Raw genomic sequence first — 20,926 nt, forward strand, 5'->3', positions numbered from 1 at the left:
GGACAGGGGCAGGACATCAGTTTTGAGGGGAGGGGTGGGGGTGGCAGTGACATCACAAAGGCCTGTTGCAGGAACTCAGCCTATTGGGCAAAGGTGGTGGGGAGGGGGTGACCTCACAGAGAGACCCTGACATCAGCCGGGCAGGACAGAGGTGCAGGGCCAGGCCAGTCTCTGAGACCCCCCCGGCTTTGCTGCCGCAAGTCTCCAGAGAGGTTTGGAACCTGTTCAGTCTGATCCCCCTGGTGCAGGCAGCATCCTAGGCCCAGAAAACACTGGCTTAAGGTGGCCGAATTTGATTTTCTGCCTAAGACTTTGACGCTTGGAATCCCTGGGGACATTGGGGTTTATCCTTTTTGGTTTCCCTTTTCCTCTTTCCTCCCTCCTTTCTCCTCTTCTCTTGCTTCTTTTTCCCCTTTCCCTGGCTTCCCTCCCTCTACCAAGGAGGGGTGTGTGTGGAGTGTGGATGGGGTGGGGGGGTGCTCTCACTGCGGGAGGTCCTCACAAAGAGGTGGGGCTGGATCTGAGAGTGATCCCCTCTGATGGTGACCTGGGCCGTCCTTTGGGACATCTGGAGAGACCTCTCAGCCTCCCGCCCCTCAGAGTCTCAGTGCTGCTGATTGGCCGAGCAGGGGGCTATCAACAGCGAGGAGACTCAGGTCTTTTTGGCCTCTTTTCAAATCAGGCAAATAAGTCAGAACCAATCCAATGTACGGGATTAATCTTGCTGCTTCTCTCCATTAATTGTCTCTTAACAGCTCATGATTTCCTCTAATGGTCGAGGTCTTCTATAATACTTGCTGAATAATTACTATGAACCACTGTTGGTCTGTAGCTCACTTGAGAGCACTTTATTATACATCCGAAGAAGTGGGCTGTAGCCCACGAAAGCTTATGCTCTAATAAATTTGTTAGTCTCTAAGGTGCCACAAGTACTCCTGTTCTTTATTCTGATCAGTCACTGTATGAAATTCAAGATGTGACAGATAGGTTGAAAGTCAGGAGCAGTGTTTCCTCCAATTTTTTATGTCCGTGTGCGGAATGAATTTTGTGGTGTGCACCAATATGGGCAATTTTGTTGTTTGACACATCACTTGTATATTGCTGCACATAACAAAATTCATTCTGCACATGGATGGGGTGTGGCACGGGTGAGGCTGAAGGGTTCTGAGTGTGGGAGGGGGTTAAAGTGGGGCAGAGAGTTGGGTTGTGGGCTCTGGGATGGGCCTGGGAATGAGGGGCTCAGGGCTAGGACAGAGGGTTGGGGTGCAGGGGGAGAGCGCTCTGGCTGGGGGTGCGGGCTCTGGGATGGGTCTAGGAATGATGGGCTCAGAACTGGAGCTGAAGGTTGGGGTGCAGGGGGTGAGCACTCCAGCTGGAGATGTGGCCTCTGGGATGGGGCTGGGAATGAGGAGCTCAGGGCTAGGGCAGAGGGTTGGGGTGCAGGGGGCTGAGGGCTCCGGCTGGGGGTGTGGGCTCTGGGATGTGGCTGGGAATGAGGGGCTCAGGGCTAAGGCAGAGGATTGGGGTGCAGGGGGAGAGGGCTCTGGCTGGGGGTGCGGGCTCTGAGATGGGGCTAGGACTGGGGGGCTCAGGACTGGAGTTGAGGGTTGGGGTGCAGGGGGTGAAGACTCCAGCTGGAGATGTGGCCTCTGGGATGGGTATGGGAATGAGGAGCTCAGGGCTAGGGCAGAGGGTTGGGGTGCAGGGGTTGAGGACTCCAGCTGGAGGTGCAGGCTCTGGGCTGGGGCTTGGAATGAGGGGTTTGGGGAGCAGGTTGTCCCAGGGAGAGAGGACTCCCCCAGCCCTCTCTCACCACAGCAGCAGGGCCAGGTGAGAGAGCAGCTGTCTCCTGGCCACAGCAGCTCTGGTGGGGCTGGGCTGGCACTAGGGGAGGGGACAGGATTTATTTTTCCTAAGTCAAAACGGGGAAGGGAAGGAGTTATGCTTCAGTTTTTACCTTTGGAGGTGAGTGTGTGGATGGGGGTGGGGGGAAGGGAACAGTTGGCGGAGGCTGAATGGGCCAGGGGCAGAGAGGCAGTTGCGGGGGCTGCTCATCCCCACGGGAGGGGAGGAGGAAGAGGAGCTGCCCTTGTATCAGAAGCTATTTCCTATTAGAACTTGCAACTTCACTGTTCCTGAGCAGGGTCCTGTGATCAAAGGGGAACTAGATGGGTTCATGGAGGACAGGTCCATCAATGGCTTAGCCGGGATGGGCAGAGATGTGTCCCTAGCCTCTGTCTGTCAGAAGCTGGGAATTGGGCGACAGGAGATGGGTCACTGGATGATTCCTATCTCTTCATTCCCTCTGGGGCACCTGACACTGGTCACTGTTGGCAGACAGGACACTGGGCTAGTAGACCTTTGGTCTGATCCAGTCTGGCCGTCCTTATCTTCTAATGTTCTTCTCACGTGCTCAGTAACGTCTGCAAGTTGCTGCCCTCACGCGCCATCAGAATCTGCTCCCTGCAATCAAAGGCAGGGAAAATCCCCCTGAAGGGGGGAAATCGGAGGGGAGGGATGGGCAGAGGGGACAAAACTGGGACAAGATTAGGGTTTCAGATGGGGGGGGGGCGCAGCCTGCCCTGCCAGGTACATGCAGAAGGGAAAACCCCCAGATAGAGTGAGGCAGAGGGGATAAAAGTTACCATGGATGGGGGAAGCCGTCAGCAGCAGTTCCAAACTAGGGTGTGGTGGAAGGTAGAAGGACTTGTGTTGCTCACTGGATGGTCCATCTCAGCACCACCTCCCCAGGGCTGTGGTGTTAAAGGCCCCGGATGGCCCAGTGCCCAGGTACCGCAGCTCTGCTCTAGCTGAAATGGTGACTGAACTGCCGAAGGAGACTGGATTCAGGGAAATAGTTTACACCCTCCCCCGCACCCCTCTGGGCTCTGCTGGCATCAGCCCCTGAGCCAGAGACTGCAGGTGATACGAGAGATCTCGGGTAAGTGCTGTGCCCAGGCTGGAAAGTGTCTCTGCAGAAATGGCTCCTGCTCGCCCAATCCCTGCCCCGGAGTTTCTGCGCGGCTCAGAGCTGCTGCCCAGAGCCCCCAGGCTCACCCCCGTTAGCAGTGGCTGTAGCTATTGGCGAGGAAACGCCCACGGGAATGCAGGACAGTGACCGGCTCTTCATGCAGGAGGGAGAGGGGAGAGACTGGACGGGGCAGCTGGAGCAATCAGTGGGGAGGGAGGTTCTGGATACCCAGCCTTGCCCAGCTCCATTCCCTGCAGCCCCCTGGGGCAGTGACTTTCCTGGGAGTGGGGGGGGAGCAGAGAGAGGAAAAGCCAGTTCCTGCCTCTGCCTGGTCCCTGCGCTGCTGGGGGAATGGGCTGTTCTGGGGACAGTGTCGGGGATCCCCCAAAGCGGCTCCTTTGATTCTGCTCTTTTCTGGCGTTTGGCTCAGAGACTCTTTTCCTGGGAGAGTGTAATAGCGTCTGGTGGGTTTAGTCCCGGAGGAGAGGTCGGGTCTGTGCTGTAATAACGTCACTGAGGCTTCTCCCAGCAGGGCAGAGTCTAGAGTGTTTGTCTACAGGGACAGAGCCTGGGGGAATCGGGGTGTGAAATGGACTAACACTCATTCAGAAACCTCATGAACTTCCCTTCTTGCCCTGACAGGCTGCAGAATAACGACCCCGTTTTGCTCCAGACCGTCCCATCTTCCTAGGGGCCGGGGAAGGGAAATGGCTGTGGTGGATCCAGCTCAGGAAGGGGATTTTGGGGGAGCTGCTGGGGAGGGTTGTTGTAGAAGGGGAGGGTCATGAAATCATTGAGTTCACAGTTCTAAGGAAGGGTAGAAGGGAGTACAGCAAAATAGAGACAATGGATTTCAGGAAGGCGGATTTTGGTAAGCTCAGAGAGCTGATAGGTAAGGTCCCAAGGGAATCAAAATTGAGGGGAAAAACAACTGAGGAGAGTTGGCAGTTTTTCAAAGGGACACTATTAAGGGCCCAAAAGCAAGCTATTCCGCTGAGTAGGAAAGATAGGAAATGTGGCAAAAGACCTCCTTGGCTTAACCACGAGATCTCGCATGATCTAAAAAATAAAAGGAATCATATAAAAAATGATTTTACTCTTTGGTTGGGTACAGCAAAGTCAGATACTTTATTTTCTCTCTATCAATTGCATAGAGGGAAAGAGTGCACTAGGACACAGGGTCTCCTCCTCCTAGGCAGGTCTCTCCCAGGTAAACAATTACAGCAAGCATTTATACCTTTTGTTACAGACAATAATGAGCAACAGCTGCATTTTGTTTATACATAGGTCATCCTGATATCTTATTTTCCTCACTTGTTTAGACTCTAGTCTACATACAATGTTATCTACACATTATCTACACAAGGTTGCAACAACTTCTCACAAAGTTCTTGCCCACTCACCTCACACAATCCTCACTTCTACAAATCTCGCGTTATTAGGGTTACAGTTAGCCTAACTCTTGCTAATAAACTATCAGGCATTGCAATCCCCTTCCTGTCCTTCTTTCTCTGCTTCCACAATACATTAGAAGCAAGAGGAAGACCAAGGACAGGGTAGGCCCACTGCTCAGTGAGGAGGGAGAAACAGTAACAGGAAACTTGGAAATGGCAGAGATGCTTAATGACTTCTTTGTTTTGGTCTTCACCGAGAAGTCTGAAGGAATGACTAACATAGTGAATGCTAATGGGAAGGGGGTAGGTTTAGAAGATAAAATAAAACAGAACAAGTTCAAAATCACTTAGAAAAGTTAGATGCCTGCAAGTCACCAGGGCCTGATGAAATGCATCCTAGAATACTCAAGGAGCTAATAGAGGAGGTATCTGAGCCCCTAGCTATTATCTTTGGAAAATCATGGGAGACAGGAGAGATTCCAGAGGACTGGAAAAGGGCAAATATAGTGCCCATCTATAAAAAGGGAAATAAAAACAGCCCAGGAAATTACAGACCAGTTAGTTTAACTTTTGTGCCAGGGAAGATCAAGTAATCAAGGAAATCATCTGCAAACACTTGGAAGGTGGTAATGTGATAGGGAATAGCCAGCGTGGATTTGTAAAGAACAAATCATGTCAAACCAATCTGATAGCTTTCTTTGATAGGATAACGAGTCTTGTGGATAAGGGAGAAGCGGTGGATGTGGTATACCTAGACTTCAGTAAGGCATTTGATAGGGTCTCGCATGATATTCTTATCGATAAACTAGGCAAATACAACTTAGATGGGGCTACTATAAGGTGGGTGCGTAACTGCCTGGATAACAGTACTCAGAGAGTAGTTATTAATGGTTCCCAATCCTGCTGGAAAGGTATAACAAGTGGGGTTCCGCAGGGATCTGTTTTGGGACCGGCTCTGTTCAATATCTTCATCGACGACTTAGATATTGGCATAGAAAGTACATTTATTGAATTTGCAGATGATACCAAACTGGGAGGGATTGCAACTGCTTTGGAGGATAAGGTCATAATTCAAAATGATCTGGACAAATTGGAGAAATGGTCTGAGGTAAACAGGATGAAGTTTAACAAAGACAAATGCAAAGTGCTCCACTTAGAAAGGAACAATCAGTTTCACACATACAGAATGGAAAGAGACTGTCTAGGAAGGAGTATGGCAGAAAGGGATCTAGGCGTTATAGTGGACCACAAGCTAAATATGAGTCAACAGTGTGATGCTGTTGCGAAAAAAGCAAACATGATTCTGGGATGCATTAACAGGTGTGTTGTGAGCAAGACATGAGAAGTCATTCTTCCGCTCTACTCTGCGCTGGTTAGGTCTCAACTGGAGTATTGTGTCCAGTTCTGGACACCACATTTCAAGGAAGATGTGGAGAAATTGGAGAGGGTCCAGAGAAGAGCAACAAGAATGATTAAAGGTCTTGAGAACATGACCTATGAAGGAAGGCTGAAAGAATTGGATTTGTTTAGTTTGGAAAAGAGAAGACTGAGAGAGGACATGATAGCAGTTTTCAGGTATCTAAAAGGGTGTCATAAGGAGGAGAGAGAAAACTTGTTCAGTAAAGCCTGGAATAAACTGCCTAGGGAGGTTGTGGAATCTCCATCTCTGGAGATATTTAAGAGTAGGTTAGATAAATATCTATCCGGGATGGTCTAGACAGTATTTGGTCCTGCCATGAGGGCAGGGGACTGGATTCAATGACCTCTCGAGGTCCCTTCCAGTCCTAGAATCTATGAATCTATGAAGGAGGCAGCAGCCTGTCATGTGTGATCTAAGGAGCAGGAAAAGAATCTGGGAATTACCTTTTGTAAAATCTCATCTTCTTTCGAAAACCTGTGGAAATAGCTGATTCAAGAAGTTGTTGACAGATGGATAGTACGCATCTATCACCTCCTGGGTTCACCAGCCATTGTCAACCAAGCAAGTTGGCAGACTGAAGGCAGGGCAAGAATGCTGAACCAGAACGGTCTTTGCTCTTGTCACACATGACATCACAATAAAGTTATGCATACACACACACACACATAGACATACAGAGAGAGGCTGGTACCATTAGCAACACTGAGAGACTCAGCCAAAATCTCTAGGAATTTTGATTTCTGGGAGGGGATGCACAAAGGACTGATACTTTGCATGTACAGAATATATCACATTGTACCTGTGGAGTTACAGAGTAGTTTACAAGCTTGAATTCAAGAAGCCTGACAGTTGCTCCGAGCAGGACCAGGTCATGGTGGGGCTGTACTGAGGGGTCTGCGAGCTGCAGCGGGACGCGCTGGACTGGGTTTCGCTCTGGTGGAGCAGGTGAGAGGGTCTGGGGGCCAGTGCATTGGGGGAGGGGCTGTCACCCCAGTGGCTGAAGCCCGGAGCACTGACCCCCTCACCCCTCTTGTGGCTGAAGTCCAGAGCCCCAACCTCCCTCCCTGCCCTCCTGTGGATGAGTCGCAGAGCCCAGACCCCCCACTCCCCTCCACCTCCCCAGCGGCTGAAGCTTGGAGCCCTGATCCCCCCACCATGGCAGCCAAAGACCAGGTCTCTTCCCTTCATCTCTCTTGCTGGCTTGAGCCTGGACCACAAGCCCAGAGTCCTCCCTCCCCGCTCCCCCCTGGGTGCTATAGCCCGGATCCTGGAGTCTCTACCCAGTTGTGGGAGACCAGAGCCCCAAACCCAGAGCTCCCCCTCCGTCGATCAAGCCTGAGCCCGGAGCCCATCCCCACCCCCGGAAGTTTTTTCGGAAGATGGTAAACACCTATGTAGGGCCCTATGAAATCTCTTTTATTATTGGGGAGTTTCCAATTTAGTATTTTCTGAGTTTTGTCCTTTCCATTTCTTAAAAATTAATTCCGTCTTTCTGGTTTTTGTATTAATCACAATTGTTTGATATGCTCTAATAAATTTGTTAGTCTCTATAGTGACACTACAGTCCACAGTAGTGTGTGTGGGGGGGAAGGAGGTTGTGGGGGGAGTGGAGTGTGTGTGTGTGTGTGTGTGTGTTTGGGGAGAGTATGTATGCGTGTGTTGGGAAGTGGGGGAGGAGTGTGAGTGTGTGGGTGGAAGTTTATGGGGCGCAGTGGAGGTGAGTGTGTGGGGGTGGGGGGGACGTTTGTGGGGGCAGTGGAGGTGTGGATGGGGGTGGGTGGAAGTTTGTGGGGGCAGTGGAGGTGAGTGTGTGGGTGGAGGTGAGTGTGTGGGTGGAAGTTTGTGGGGGCAGTGGAGGTGAGTGGGTGGGTGGAGGTGAGTGGAAGTTTGTGGTAGCAGTGTAGGTGAGTGTGTGCGTGGGGTGGGCATGGGTGGAAGTTTGTGGGGGCAGTGGAGGTGAATGTGTGGGTAGGGGTGGAAGTTTGTGGGGGGCAGTGGAGGTGAGTGTGTAGGTGGGGGTGTCTGTGGGTGGACGTTTGTGGGGGCAGTGGAGGTGAATGTGAGTTGGGTGTGTGTGTGGGTGGAAGTTTGTGGGGGAAGTGGAAGTGAGTGTGTGTGTTGGGGGAGTGTGTGGGTGGAAGTTTGTGGGGGCAGTGGAGGTGAGTGTGTGGGTGGAGGTGAGTGTGTGGGTGGAAGTTTGTGGGGGCAGTGGAGGTGAGTGGGTGGGTGGAGGTGAGTGGAAGTTTGTGGGAGCAGTGTAGGTGAGTGTGTGCGTGGGGTGGGCGTGGGTGGAAGTTTGTGGGGGGCAGTGGAGGTGAGTGTGAGTTGGGGGGGTGTCGGTGGAACTTTGTGGGGGGCAGTGGAGGTGAGTGTGTAGGTTGGGGTGTCTGTGGGTGGACGTTTGTGGGGGCAGTGCAGGTGAGTGTGTGGGTGGAAGTTTGTGGGGGCAGTGGAGGTGAGTGTGTGGATGGGGGTGGGGGGAAGTTTGTGGGGGGCAGTGGAGGTGAGTGTGTGGATGGGGGTGGGGAGAAGTTTGTGGAGGCAGTGGAGGTGAGTGTGTGGGTGGAAGTTTGTGGGGGCAGTGGAGGTGAGTGTGTGGGTGGGTGGAAGTTTGTGGGGGCAGTGGAGGGGAGTGTGGGAGTGTCTGTTGGTGGACGTTTGTGGGGGCAGTGGAGGTGAGTGTCTGGGTGGAAGTTTGTGCGGGCAGTGGAGGTGAGTGTGTGGATGGGGGTGGGGGGAAGTTTGTGGGGGGCAGTGGAGATGAGTGTGTGGATGGGGGTGGGGGAAGTTTGTGGGGGCAGTAGAGGTGAGTGTGTGGGTGGGGGTGGGTGGAAGTTTGTGGGGGCAGTGGAAGTAGTGTGTGGATGGGGGTGAGGGGAAGTTTGTGGGGGGCAGTGGAGATGAGTGTGTGGATGGGGGGTGGGGGAAGTTTGTGGGGGCAGTGGAGGTGAGTGTGTGGGTGGGGGTGGGTGGAAGTTTGTGGGGGCAGTGGAGGGGAGTGTGGGGGTGTGGGTGGGTGGAAGTTTGTGGGGGAAGTGGAAGTGAGTGTGTGTGTTGGGGGAGTGTGTGGGTGGAAGTTTGTGGGGGCAGTGGAGGTGAGTGTGTGGGTGGGTGGAAGTTTGTGGAGGCAGTGGAGGGGAGTGTGGGGGAGGGGGGAAGTTTGTGGGGGCAGGGAAGGGGAGTGTGGGGGTGGGGGGAAGTTTGTGGGGGCAGTGGAGGGGAGTGTGTGGGTGGGGGTGTCTGTGGGTGGACGTTTGTGGGGGCAGTGGAGGGGAGTGTGGGGGCAGGGGGAAGTTTGTGGGGGCAGTGGAGGGGAGTGTGGGGGCAGGGGGAAGTTTGTGGGGGCTGTGGCGGGGAGTGTGGGGGTGGGGGGAAGTTTGTAGGGGCAGTGGAGGGGAGTGTGTGGGTGGAGGGATGTTTGTGGGGGCAGTGGAGGGGAGTGTGGGGGTGGGTGTGGGGGGAAGTTTGTGGGGGCAGTGGAGGTGAGTGTGTGGGGGGAAGTTTGTGGGGGCGTTGGAGGTGAGTGTGTGGGGGGAAGTTTGTGGGGGCAGTGGAGGGGAGTGTTGGGGTGGGGGGAAGTTTGTAGGGACAGTGGAGGGGAGTGTGTGGGTGGGGGTGGGGGGAAGTTTGTGGGGGCAGTGGAGGGGAGTGTGGGGCGGGTGGAAGTTTGTGGGGGCAGTGGAGGGGAGTGTGGGGGTGTCTGTGGGTGGACGTTTGTGGGGGCAGTGGAGGTGAGTGTGTGGGTGGGGGTGGGTGGAAGTTTGTGGGGGCAGTGGAGGGGAGTGTGGGGGTGTGGGTGGGTGGAAGTTCGTGGGGGAAGTGGAAGTGAGTGTGTGTGTTGGGGGAGTGTGTGGGTGGAAGTTTGTGGGGGCAGTGGAGGTGAGTGGGTGGGTGGAGGTGAGTGGAAGTTTGTGGGAGCAGTGTAGGTGAGTGTGTGGTGGAAGTTTGTGGGGGGCAGTGGAGGTGAGTGTGAGTTGAGGGGGTGTCGGTGGAACTTTGTGGGGGGCAGTGGAGGTGAGTGTGTGGGTGGAAGTTTGTGGGGGCAGTGGAGGTGAGTGTGTGGATGGGGGTGGGTGGAAGTTTGTGGGGGCAGTGGAGGTGAGTGTGTGGGTGGAAGTTTGTGGGTGCAGTGGAGGTGAATGTGTGGGTGGAGGTGGGTGGAAGTTTGTGGGGGGCAGTGGAGGTGAGTGGGTGGGTGGAGGTGAGTGGAAGTTTGTGGGAGCAGTGGAGGTGAGTGTGTGGGTGGAAGTTTGTGGGGGCAGTGGAGGTGAGTGGAAGTTTGTGGGAGCAGTGTATGTCAATGTATGCGTGGGGTGGGCATGGGTGGAAGTTTGTGGGGGGCAGTGGAGGTGAATGTGTGGGTAGGGGTGGGGGTGGAAGTTTGTGGGGGGCAGTGGAGGTGAGTGTGTGGGTGGGGGTGGGGGGAAGTTTGTGGAGGTGAGGTGAGTGGGTGGGGGTGGGTGGAAGTTTGTGGGGACAGTGGAGGGGAGTGTGGGGGCGGGGGGAAGCTTGTGGGGGCAGTGGAGGGGAGTGTGGGGGTGGGGGTGGGTGGAAGTTTGTGGGGGCAGTGGAGGTGAGTGTGTGGGTGGGTGGAAGTGTGTTGGGGCAGTGGAGGGGAGTGTGGGGGTGGGGGGAAGTTTGTGGGGGCAGTGGAGCGGAGTGTGTGGGTGGGGGTGTCTGTGGGTGGACGTGTGTGGGGGCAGTGGAGGAGAGTGTGGGGGCGGGGGGAAGTTTGTGGGGGAAGTGGAGGTGAGTGTGTGGGTGGGGGGAAGTTTGTAGGGGCAGTGGAGGGGAGTGTGGGGCAGGGGGAAGTTTGTGGGGGCTGTGGAGGGGAGTGTGGGGGTGGGGGGAAGTTTGTAGGGGCAGTGGAGAGGAGTGTGTGGGTGGGAGGATGTTTGTGGGGGCAGTGGAGGGGAGTGTGGGGGTGGGGGTGGGGGGAAGTTTGTGGGGGCAGTGCAGGTGAGTGTGTGGGGGGAAGTTTGTGGGGGCAGTGGAGATGAGTGTGTGGGTGGAAGTTGTGGGGGCAGTGGAGGGGAGTGTGGGGGTGGGGGGAAATTTGTAGGGACAGTGGAGGGGAGTGTGTGGGTGGGGGTGGGGGGAAGTTTGTGGGGGCAGTGGAGGGGAATGTGGGGGCGGGTGGAAGTTTGTGGGGGCAGTGGAGGGGAGTGTGGGGGTGTCTGTGGGTGGACGTTTGTGGGGGCAGTGGAGGTGAGTGTGTGGGTGGGGGTGTCTGTGGGTGGATGTTTGTGGGGGCAGTGGAGGTGAGTGTGTGGGTGGAAGTTTGTGAGGGCAGTGGAGGTGAGGTGTGTGGATGGGGGTGGGGGGAAGTTTGTAGGGGGCAGTGGAGGTGAGTGTGTGGATAGGGGTGGGGGGAAGTTTGTGGAGGCAGTGGAGGTGAGTGTGTGGGTGGAAGTTTGTAGGGGCAGTGGAGGGGAGTGTGGGGGCGGGGGGAAGTTTGTGGGGGCAGTGGAGGGGAGTGTGGGGGCGGGGGGAAGTTTGTGGAGGCAGTGGAGGTGAGTGTGTGGGTGGAAGTTTGTAGGGGCAGTGGAGGGGAGTGTGGGGGCGGGGGGAAGTTTGTAGGGGCAGTGGAGGGGAGTGTGGGGGCGGGGGGAAGTTTGTGAGGGCAGTGGAGGTGAGTGTGTGGATGGGGGTGGGGGGAAGTTTGTAGGGGGCAGTGGAGGTGAGTGTGTGGATAGGGGTGGGGGGAAGTTTGTGGAGGCAGTGGAGGTGAGTGTGTGGGTGGAAGTTTGTAGGGGCAGTGGAGGGGAGTGTGGGGGCGGGGGGAAGTTTGTGGGGGCAGTGGAGGGGAGTGTGGGGGCGGGGGGAAGTTTTTTGGGGAAGTGGAGGTGAGTGTGTGGGTGGGGGGAAGTTTGTGGGGGCAGTGGAGGGGGAGTGTGGGGGTGGGGGGAAGTTTGTGGGGGCAGTGGAGGTGAGTGTGTGGGTGGGTGGAAGTTTGTGGGGGCAGTGGAGGGGAGTGTGGGGGTGGGGGGAAGTTTGTGGGGGCAGTGGAGGGGAGTGTGGGGGCGGGGGGAAGTTTGTGGGGGCAGTAGAGGGGAGTGTGTGGGTGGGGGTGGGGGGAAGTTTGTGGGTGAAGTGGAGGTGAGTGTGCGGGTGGGGGGGACGTTTGTGGGGGCAGTGGAGTGGAGTGTGGGGGTGGGGGGAAGTTTGTGGGGGCAGTGGAGGTGAGTGTGGGGGTGGGGGGAAATTTGTGGGGGCCGTGGAGGGAGTGTGGGGGCGGGGGGAAGTTTGTGGGGGCAGTGGAGGGAGTGTGGGGGCGGGGGGAAGATTGGGGGGCAGTGGAGGGGAGTGTGGGGGCGGGGGGAAGTTTGTGGGGGCAGTGGAGGGGAGTGTGTGGGTGGGGTGGGGGGAAGTTTGTGGGGGAATTGGAGGTGAGTGTGTGGGTGGGGGGACGTTTGTGGGGGCAGTGGAGGGGAGTGTGGGGGTGGGGGTGGGGGGAAGTTTGTGGGGGAAGTGGAGGTGAGTGTGTGGGTGGGGGGACGTTTGTGGGGGCAGTGGAGGGGAGTGTGGGGTGGGGGTGGGGGGAAGTTTGTGGGGGCAGTGGAGGTGAGTGTGGGGGTGGGGGGAAGTTTGTAGGGACAGTGGAGGGGAGTGTGTGGGTGGCGGTGGGGGGAAGTTTGTGGGGGCAGTGGAGGGGAGTGTGGGGGTGGGGGGAAGTTTGTGGGGGCAGTGGAGGGGAGTGTGGGGGTGGGGGGAAGTTTGTGGGAGCAGTGTAAGTGAATGTATGCGTGGGGTGGGCGTGGGTGGAAGTTTGTGGGGGGAAGTGGAGGTGAATGTGTGGATAGGGGTGGGTGGAAGTTTGTGGGGTGCAGTGGAGGTGAATGTGTGGATAGGGGTGGGGGGAAGTTTGTGGGGGGCAGTGGAGGGGAGTGTGGGGTGGGGGGAAGTTTGTGGGGGGCAGCGATGTACTGGGGCTGAAAGTCCCACTTAGACCTGACCGGGCACGGCGACTGAGCACTCCGGGGCCCCCGAACCGGGTGGGGAGGTGCGGTGCGCCCCTGGGTGCGCGGGACCGGACCAACCTCCGCGGGGAACGGGCACCCAGCTCCGCCCCGCTCTGCCCCCCCCACAGCCGCGCCCCACTCTGCCTCCCAGCCCCGCCCCCGCCCCACTGTGACCCGGCCCCTGCCCCGCCCCGCTCTGCCCCGGCCCCGGCCCCGCCCCGCTCTGCCCCGGCCCCGGCCCCGCCCCGCTCTGCCCGCCCCCCCCACAGCCCCTCCCCGCCCCGGACCCGCCTCCCCCGGGGGCCTGGCCTCAGCCCTGATCGCTCTCCCCCACCCCCCAGCCGCCACATGCCCCGCCCACTGCGACAGCCTTTCGCCTCCCCAGCGCCCCCGCCCCTGAAACTCCTCTACCCAGGGCGAGGCCGGAAGCGGAAGTGAGTGTAGCGCTCAGGACGCCATTAGGAGAAGTTCAGAGGCACCAGAGGGCGGGGCCGTTCCATGCGGCTCCTGCCAGCTCCGGTGCATTGTGGGATTCCTCCTTCCTCCCAGTGAGTCTCTGCTGTTCTCAGTCACGTGTCGCCCTCGCGCCGCCGCGCGCCACAAGAAGCCCGGCCCCGCCCGAGTCTGCTCCCGTGCGGCCCCTTCAGCCCCTCCCCCACCCGCTCCCTGCTCCCTAGAGCCCCGACATCCCCCTCTGCCCCCAACCTGCCCTGTGCCCCCCCAGCCCCCCACTGCGCCCCGTCCTGTCCCCGTGGAGCCCCCTCAGCCCCCTCTTCCCCTCCCCCACCCGCTCCCTAGAGCCCCGACATCCCCCTCAGCCCCCAACCTGCTCTGTCCCCCCCCAGCCCCCCATCGACCCCCTGCGCCCCACCCTGTCCCCGTGGGGCCCCCTCATCCCCTCCCCTCCCCCACCCACTCCCTAGATCCCCGACATCCCCCTCAGCCCCCAACCTGCCCCGTCCCCCCCATCCCCAACCCCCCATCCACCAACTGCGCCCAGCCCCACCTTGTGCCCATGGGGACCCCTCAGTCCCCCATCCCCTCCCCCACCCGCTCCCTGCTCTGTAGGGCCCTGACATTCTTTCAGCCCCCCAACCTGCCCCATCCCTGGGCCTCCCCAGCCCCACATCCACCCCCAGCCCTGTCCTGGGCCCATGGGGACCCCTCTGTCCTGCTCCCCAAACTCCCCCTAGTTCACCCCCCAGCCCTCCGTCATCCCCCAGTGCTCCCCTCCCCCACCTTGTCCTCTCTCCGTGGCCTTTCCCTTTCCCCTGCCAAGGTGCTGCCTCCCTCAGCGTCCTCCTCCCACCTCGCCCCAATCGACTCCAGCCCATTTCTCCAGTACTGGGCCCCACGTCCCTGTCACCCCATTGCCTTCTCCATCCCCAGTGTGTGAGTCCCTCATCTCCACTCTCTGCTACCCCCCAACCTGCCGGATTCCCCTTTTCAGACCCTGTGGGGCCCTCCAACCTGCCCCACCTTTCCTCTCTGGGCTCTCTAAATCCCCCAATCCCACAGTGCACTTGGTAACCCTACTCTCCTCTACCTCTAATCCTCCTAGTCCCTTACCTTGGGTCCTCCTGGACACCCCAACCCCACAGTCCTGCCCCCCACATATATCCCAGTCCCTCATTCACACGCTGAGCCAGTCCCTTGAGGCCCCCCCTGCCCAACAAACTTCTCTTTCCATGAGGCCTGGGAAGTGGGGGCAAGCTCCCAATTTGGCTGGGCTTAGTGTGTGTGTGTGCTGGGCTCACAAAGGCATTTTGCTCCCTTGGGGTGGGGTGTGGTTTCTGGCAGAAGGTGACATGGTTTGGTAGCCCTGTGGATGCCATGTGGTGTCTGGGATGGGGCGAGTGTGTTCCAATGATGCCCCTTCCCCTCTGCCTGCAGAGCTGAGGAAAGACAGGTCTGAGGAGCAGAGCAGGAGTTCTGGGAAGGAGAAGAGCAATATGAAGATGGAGTCTAAGATGACACCAGGTGACTTCTGTGGAGGGAGACATGCTGGACAGCGCCAAGGACTCGGGAGACAACAGGTGTGAGCCCAGGGCGCAGAAAGAGCTGGGGGAGGGTCTCTGTGTCTGTAACACTTCCCAGTCCTCTCTCACAGATGGAGTCCAAGAGGGATAGGAAGGAGAGGACAAGAGCCCCAGTGCTAAAGAACAATAAGGTGCATCCTAGCTGGGCCTGGGGCTCTGTGGGGTTAAGACTAGTGGAAGGGACAAGAGTCTCCTGTGCAGAGTGACTCTGTTGGGTGCAGGTGCAGTGGGGTGCTTTCTAATTGTAGCTCTGACAACATCATTGGAAGGGGGTTCAGGGTAGAGCCCTGGGGTGTGGGAGATGCGAGAAGGAGAGTCTGGCATCACGGCAGATTGTGATGATAATTTTTGTTTTTCCTTCTTGTGTTGTGTTTGGCACCAAGGGAAAAGAAGTGTGTGGTGGGGGGGTGGGGGACAGAGTCCGTCTCGGTGGTGAGATGGAAAGCGAGCGAGAGCGCAAGCGTTGTTGATGCCAGGCAAGACCTGTCCAGCTGGGAGCGGAGCAGCTGTCACTGTCTGTCAGACCAGTGTCTGGTTTGGTGAGGGCTCTGGTCACAGCCCCCCTGGCTCCAGGCAGGGACTTCCCGTTAGCTGGGTGTGGGTTTGTTTTAAAAAAAAACAAGAAAAAGGGTTTCCTGACTAGCTGTGGATTCAAGGGAGATGATGATGTCATTTGTGGGGGCTGTTCATCTCTCTGGCCAGCAGTGGTGTTTGCCCCCGAGCAGTAGGTTGGGTCCATGAGGGATTGCTGCTGGATTGGCTGTAGGAGCTGGGTCTGGGTAGGGTTACCATACGTGCTCTTTTTTCCGGACATGTCCGGCTTTTCGGCACTCAAACCCCCGTCCGGGGGGAATTGCCAAAAAGCCGAACGTGTCCGGGAAAATGGCGGCTCTGCTCCTCCCCGACTCTTCGGCTCTGTTTAAGAGCCGAGCTGCCCGAGCGCTATGGGCTTCAGGCAGTCCCCTTGCCTCCGGACCCCAGCTGGGGGCGCAGGGTCTGGAGGCTGCCCGGCAAACCGTGGAGCTGGTAGCGCTTGGGCTTCGGGTAGCCCCCTTGCCTCCGGACCCTGCGCCCCCAGCCAGGCACTTCCTCTCCCGGGCTCTGGCGGCGCAGGGTCCGGAGCCATGGGGGCTGCCCGAAGCCGGTAGCGCTGGGGCAGCTCGACTCTTAAACAGAGCCGAAGAGTCGGGGAGGAGCAGAGCCTCCAGCCGCGGCAGCTCTGCTCCTCCCCGACTCTTCGGAGCCGAGCGCTACGGGCTTTGGGCAGCCCCCATACCTCCGGACCCTGTGCCGCCGGAGCCTGGGAGGGGAAGTGCCCAGCCGGGGGCGCAGGGTCCGGAGGCAAGGGGGCTGCCCGAAGCCGGTAGTGCTTGGGCAGCTCGGCTCTTAAACAGAGCCGAAGAGTCAGGGGAGAAGCAGAGCCTCCGGCCGTGACGGCTCTGCTCCTCCCCGACTCTTCGGCTCTGTTTAAGAGCCGAGCGCTACGGGCTTTGGGCAACCCCCATACCTCCGGACCCTGCGCCGCCGGAGCCCGGGAGGGGAAGTGCCCAGCTGGGGGCGCAGGCTCCGGAGGCAAGGGGGCTGCCCGAAGCCCAAGCGCTACCGGCTTCACAGTTTGCCGGGCAGCCTCCGGACCCTGCGCCCCCAGCTGGGCGCTTCCCCTCCCGGGCTCCAGCTGCGCTGGGGAAGCACCGGCCGGGGGCGCAGGGTCTGTGGGCTGCCCAGCAAACCGTGAAGGCGGTAGCGCTCGGGCAGCCCTTTCCCCGTGGCTGGGAGTGGGAGGGAGGAGGGGGCGGGGTTGGGGCATTGGAGGGGCGGAGTTGGGGGGGCTGGGTGGGAAATGGGCGGGGCCAGGACCCCATGGAGGGTCCTCTTTTTTTATTTATTAGCTATGGTAACCCTAGGTCTGGGGAGTCCCCACAGAACTGCCCGGCGGAAAGAGGGGGCTGTTCAGTTCTGCTGACTTTGCAGGTGGCTGCAGCCTTTTGGGTCCTAGTGCCAGTGGTGCTCCCCGTCTGTGTGCTGGGAGGGGCCATCCTGTTCTCTGTACAGCAGGGAGTGCATGTGCTGGGGTGGGGTGGGGGAAATAAGCAGTAGGGAAGGAAGAGGGTGGGATGAGGAGGAGATGGGCAGTGGGGAAGGGGCATGGGATGGGAAAGAGAAGGGAATGGGGGATGCGGGGAAAGGGGAAAACCGGGAGTCCGGCATGCAGCATCCCCTTGGCAGCAGCTGAGGCTCGTCCGGTAAGCAGCCCCATCGAACCCTCCCTCTGACTAGCCCCACTTCCCCTGCATCTGTTCCACCCCGACGAGCCCCCGGACACCCACCCCACAGAGCCCCAGCCAGCTGCACTTGGACCCCAACCCCAATGAGCCCCACCTCCCCTGCACCTGCCCTCCCGCTGAGCTCCCCACACCTAGACACCCCTGCTGAACCCCAAGCACCTTCACCTGGACCCCTCTACAGAGTCCCACTGCTCTTTCAAACCCCAACGAGCCCCTGTGCATCCAGATCCCCCACTGAGCCACCTGCACCCTGACTGCTCCACCCAGAACCCTGTTAGCCCCACCTGGATCCCCCCACACTGAGCCCCTCCACACTTGCATCCTGCTGGGCTGAGCCTGCCTCCCACACCTGGTGCACCTGGCGCAGAGGGGCAGTGCCCAAAGGTGTTTCTGGGGCAGGCCCATCCCTTACACTGTGTCAGGGTCCGGTGCAGCCTCACTGTCGAGTCCCTGTCCTGGGAAGGGAGTGGGGAGGCTGCAGGGTGATCTCCCACCTGCATGCAGCCAGTGGCCTGGGCTCCCCCTGCCAGGCTGCAGCTTCCACGTTTATTTATTGACAAAATTTGCAGAATTTTAAAATAGTGCACAGAATTTTGAATGTTTTGGTGCTGAATTCCCTCAGGAATGTGGAGTGCTGGGCAGTTGTGGGGGGCCTGTGAGAGGGGCACTAGGCAGTGGGGGGTGCTGGTTATAGGGCTCTGCGGGCCAGAGGGGCACTGGGCATGGCAGTTGCCAGGCATAAGGGGGTGGGGGTAATGGGCGGGGGCTAGTATGGCAGAGCACGCTGGCAGCGCAGGGCTGGGTGGGCCAGTGGCCTCTGGCGGGGTTGCGTGGACCGTGGCTGTACCTCCCCTCTCCCCCCGCGCCTTGCCCCTGGCCAGCCCCTCGCTCTGGGGATCAACCCCCCTCGTGCCATGCCCCATTCCCCCATGGGAGCCCACAAATCTGTTTGGCGCCGGCCCTACAAAAGGTTAATCGGGCCCTGTCCACACCTCCTTGTGCTGGGCAGTGCATGGACAATCGGAGGGACAGCGGGATGATGTGGAGATCGATGAGTGTGTGAGGCAGGCAGATGGATGGGGGTGTGTGGCATACAGTGGGGGCTGGCCCTGTCATCTGCTGCCCCGTCTGACTCCGCCCCTGTCTCTCGCAGGCAGCACTCAACAGAGAGAGAGTGGCTCTGTAGCGTTACACTGGTGCTTACATCCAGTGCGTACACCTGGGCGTAATGTGCTCCTGGAGAGCTCGGGCAGGGACAAGCGTGGGGCTCACGGCTGCTGAACCAGCTACTCCAGAGATTGCCACAGATCTCACCCCCCCCTCCCCCCTTGGGCAGCAAGACCCTGGCCGGGAGTTCCTTGTCCCTCCTCGCAGCCAAAGCAGCCTGCTCAGCACAGAGACCGAGGTCACCTGCCCCCGCCCAGCCTGGCTGGAGCTGCTCCAGCCCCGAATTGCTGGTATCCAGCCTGGCTGGAGTTGGTTTGATGTCCTAGCGGAATCCGTTCCCCACTGTGGTTAGTTGCTCTTTCTCTGCTTCCCCATAGCCCCTCCCCAGAGTCTGTCACTGCTTGGCCTAAAAGCTTCTTTCCCTTTGGGTCTGTGTGTTCTGGGGTCTCTGCTGGCAGCAGGGACACTGTTCTGGCTTTGGGCAGGTGCTTGGCAATGTAGGGTTGTAACTTAGAGCTTTCTTCAGCAGAAATTTTAGTAAAATTAGCCTTTGCCTCATTTCTGAAAGTGCAGAATAAGACCCAGGCACCCCCCTGCTCACCGGGGGTATGTGTGGGTAGGTGTCAGGGTGCAGTGCCCCCTGCTGCCCAGATGGGATAGTGCCATATGTGTATCTCCCCCCCCAACACTGTGATAGTGATCCCTGCTGGCCAGGCACGGGAGTGCCCTGTCAGTGCCTTCTTGTTGGAACAGTGACCCCTGGTGGCCAGGTGCGGCAATGCCTGGCATGTATTCCCCCTATTGTTGCTGCAGCGACCCCTGGTGGCCACTGATGGCAGTTGCCTATGTGACCCCACCACTGCCATTGCGCCTTTGACGGTTGGTGGCTGGGTGAGGCAGGGCCCTGTATGTATATCAGCCATTGGCGCAGTGCCCTCTGCGTATCCCACACTCATCTCAGTGAAGCGTGTTACCCAGGTGGGGCTGTCCCCTGTGTGTATTTACACACCCCAGCCCTTGCACTGGGGCAGTGGCCACTGGTAGCCAGAGGAGTCGGTGCCCTAGGTATGTTCTTCACTTCCCCCAAGGGGGCAGGGGCCTGGGTGTCAGGCAGTGCCTGTGTATCTTCCAACCCCATTGTGGCCGTGAGCCCTGCTCCTGGTGTGCGTCACTCCCCACTAGGGATGTGCCCTGTTTGCCACGTGGGGCAGTGCCCTGTGTGTAGCCCCCCCTCACCCTCTGTGACAGGTATGGCAGGCACTGATCCCTGCATCCCCGTGGGATGTGTATCCCCCAACTGGGGCAGTGACCCCTGCTGGCCAGCTGGGGCAGTGCCGTGTGTGTGTGTGTGTGTGTGTGTGTCCCCTATTTGGGTAGTGACCCCTGGGGGTAAGTGAGGCAGTGGCCTTTGATTTCCTCTTCTCTCCACACACACACACCCCTCTCCCTCTCTCTCTCTGTCTGACACAGTGCCCCCCTGTTGGCCAGTTGGGGCACAACCCGATGTGTATCTCTAGTGATTGGAGCAGTGACCTCCTGGTGTGGCAGTGCCCTCTTGGTATCTCCCTCCCCCCCCACACACACACCATTATGGTAGTGGCCACTTCAGGCAGTGGCCTGTTTCATTCCCCTACCACCACCATTGCAGCAGTGACCCCCGGTGGCCAGGTGCAGCAGTGCCCTGCGTGTATCCCCCCAACCAGTGCCCAGTCTGTGACCTCTGGTAGCCACGTGGGGCAGTGGCCTGTGTGTACCATCTCCACTAGAGCAGTGACCGCTGGTGTCTTGGTGCTAAGATGCAGCCACCTCTGGGTTACACAGTGGGGCTGTTTATAGGCCAGTGGGGACAGGCCCCCTCTGTTCCAGGAAGTAGGGAATAGCTGGGACTCGGGGCTGAGCGCTCCATCTTGTATGTACGTGTGATGCTGTTAAGGCTGCTTCCCCACTTTGAACTTTAGGGTACAAATGTGGGGGCCTGCATGAAGACTTCTAAGCTTAACTACCAGCTTAGATCTGGTCCACTGCCACCATTCCCAAATGGATTCCCTTCCCTGGGAAGCCTTGAGAAACTCTTCACCAATTCCCTGGTAAATACAGATCCAAATCCCTTGGATCTTAAAGCAGGGAGAAATGAACCATTCCCCCTCCTTCTCCCACCAACTCCTGGTGAATACAGTTTCAACCCCCCTGAGATCTTAAAACAAGGAGAAATTAACCATCCCCCCTCCTTCCTTTCACCAACCCCTGGTGAATACAGATTCAACCCCCCTGGGATCTTAAAACAAGGAGAAATTAACCATCTCCCCTCCTTCTTTCACCAACTTCTGGTGAATACAGATCCAACCCCCTTGGATTTAAAAACAAGGAAAAATCAATCAGGTTCTTAAAAAGAAGGCTTTTAATTAAAGAAAAAGGTAAAAATTATTTCTGTAAAATTAGTATGGAAAATAACTTTACAGGGTAATCAGACTTAAAGAGCTCAGAGGACCTCCCTCTAGCCTCAGGTTCAAAGTATAGCAAACAAAGATAAACACTCTAGTAAAAGGTACATTTACAAGTTGAGAAAACAAAGGAAAACTAACACGCCTTGCCTGGCTATTTACTTACAAGTTTGAAATAGGAGAGACTTGTTTAGAAAGATGTGGAGAACCTGGATTGATGTCTGGTCCCTCTCAGTCCCAAGAGCGA

General features: G+C 58.1%; 1 long non-coding RNA gene across 1 annotated transcript in view; it reads right to left on the bottom strand.

The window, feature by feature from the left end:
* The window catches only part of LOC135977348 (uncharacterized), a 215,647-nt gene that overhangs the window by 133,499 nt on the left and 61,222 nt on the right, over nt 1–20,926 (bottom strand). The window lies entirely within an intron of this gene.

The sequence above is a fragment of the Chrysemys picta genome, chromosome 24, assembly GCF_011386835.1.
Source record: "Chrysemys picta bellii isolate R12L10 chromosome 24, ASM1138683v2, whole genome shotgun sequence".
In the NCBI taxonomy this organism is placed as follows: Eukaryota; Metazoa; Chordata; order Testudines; family Emydidae; genus Chrysemys; species Chrysemys picta.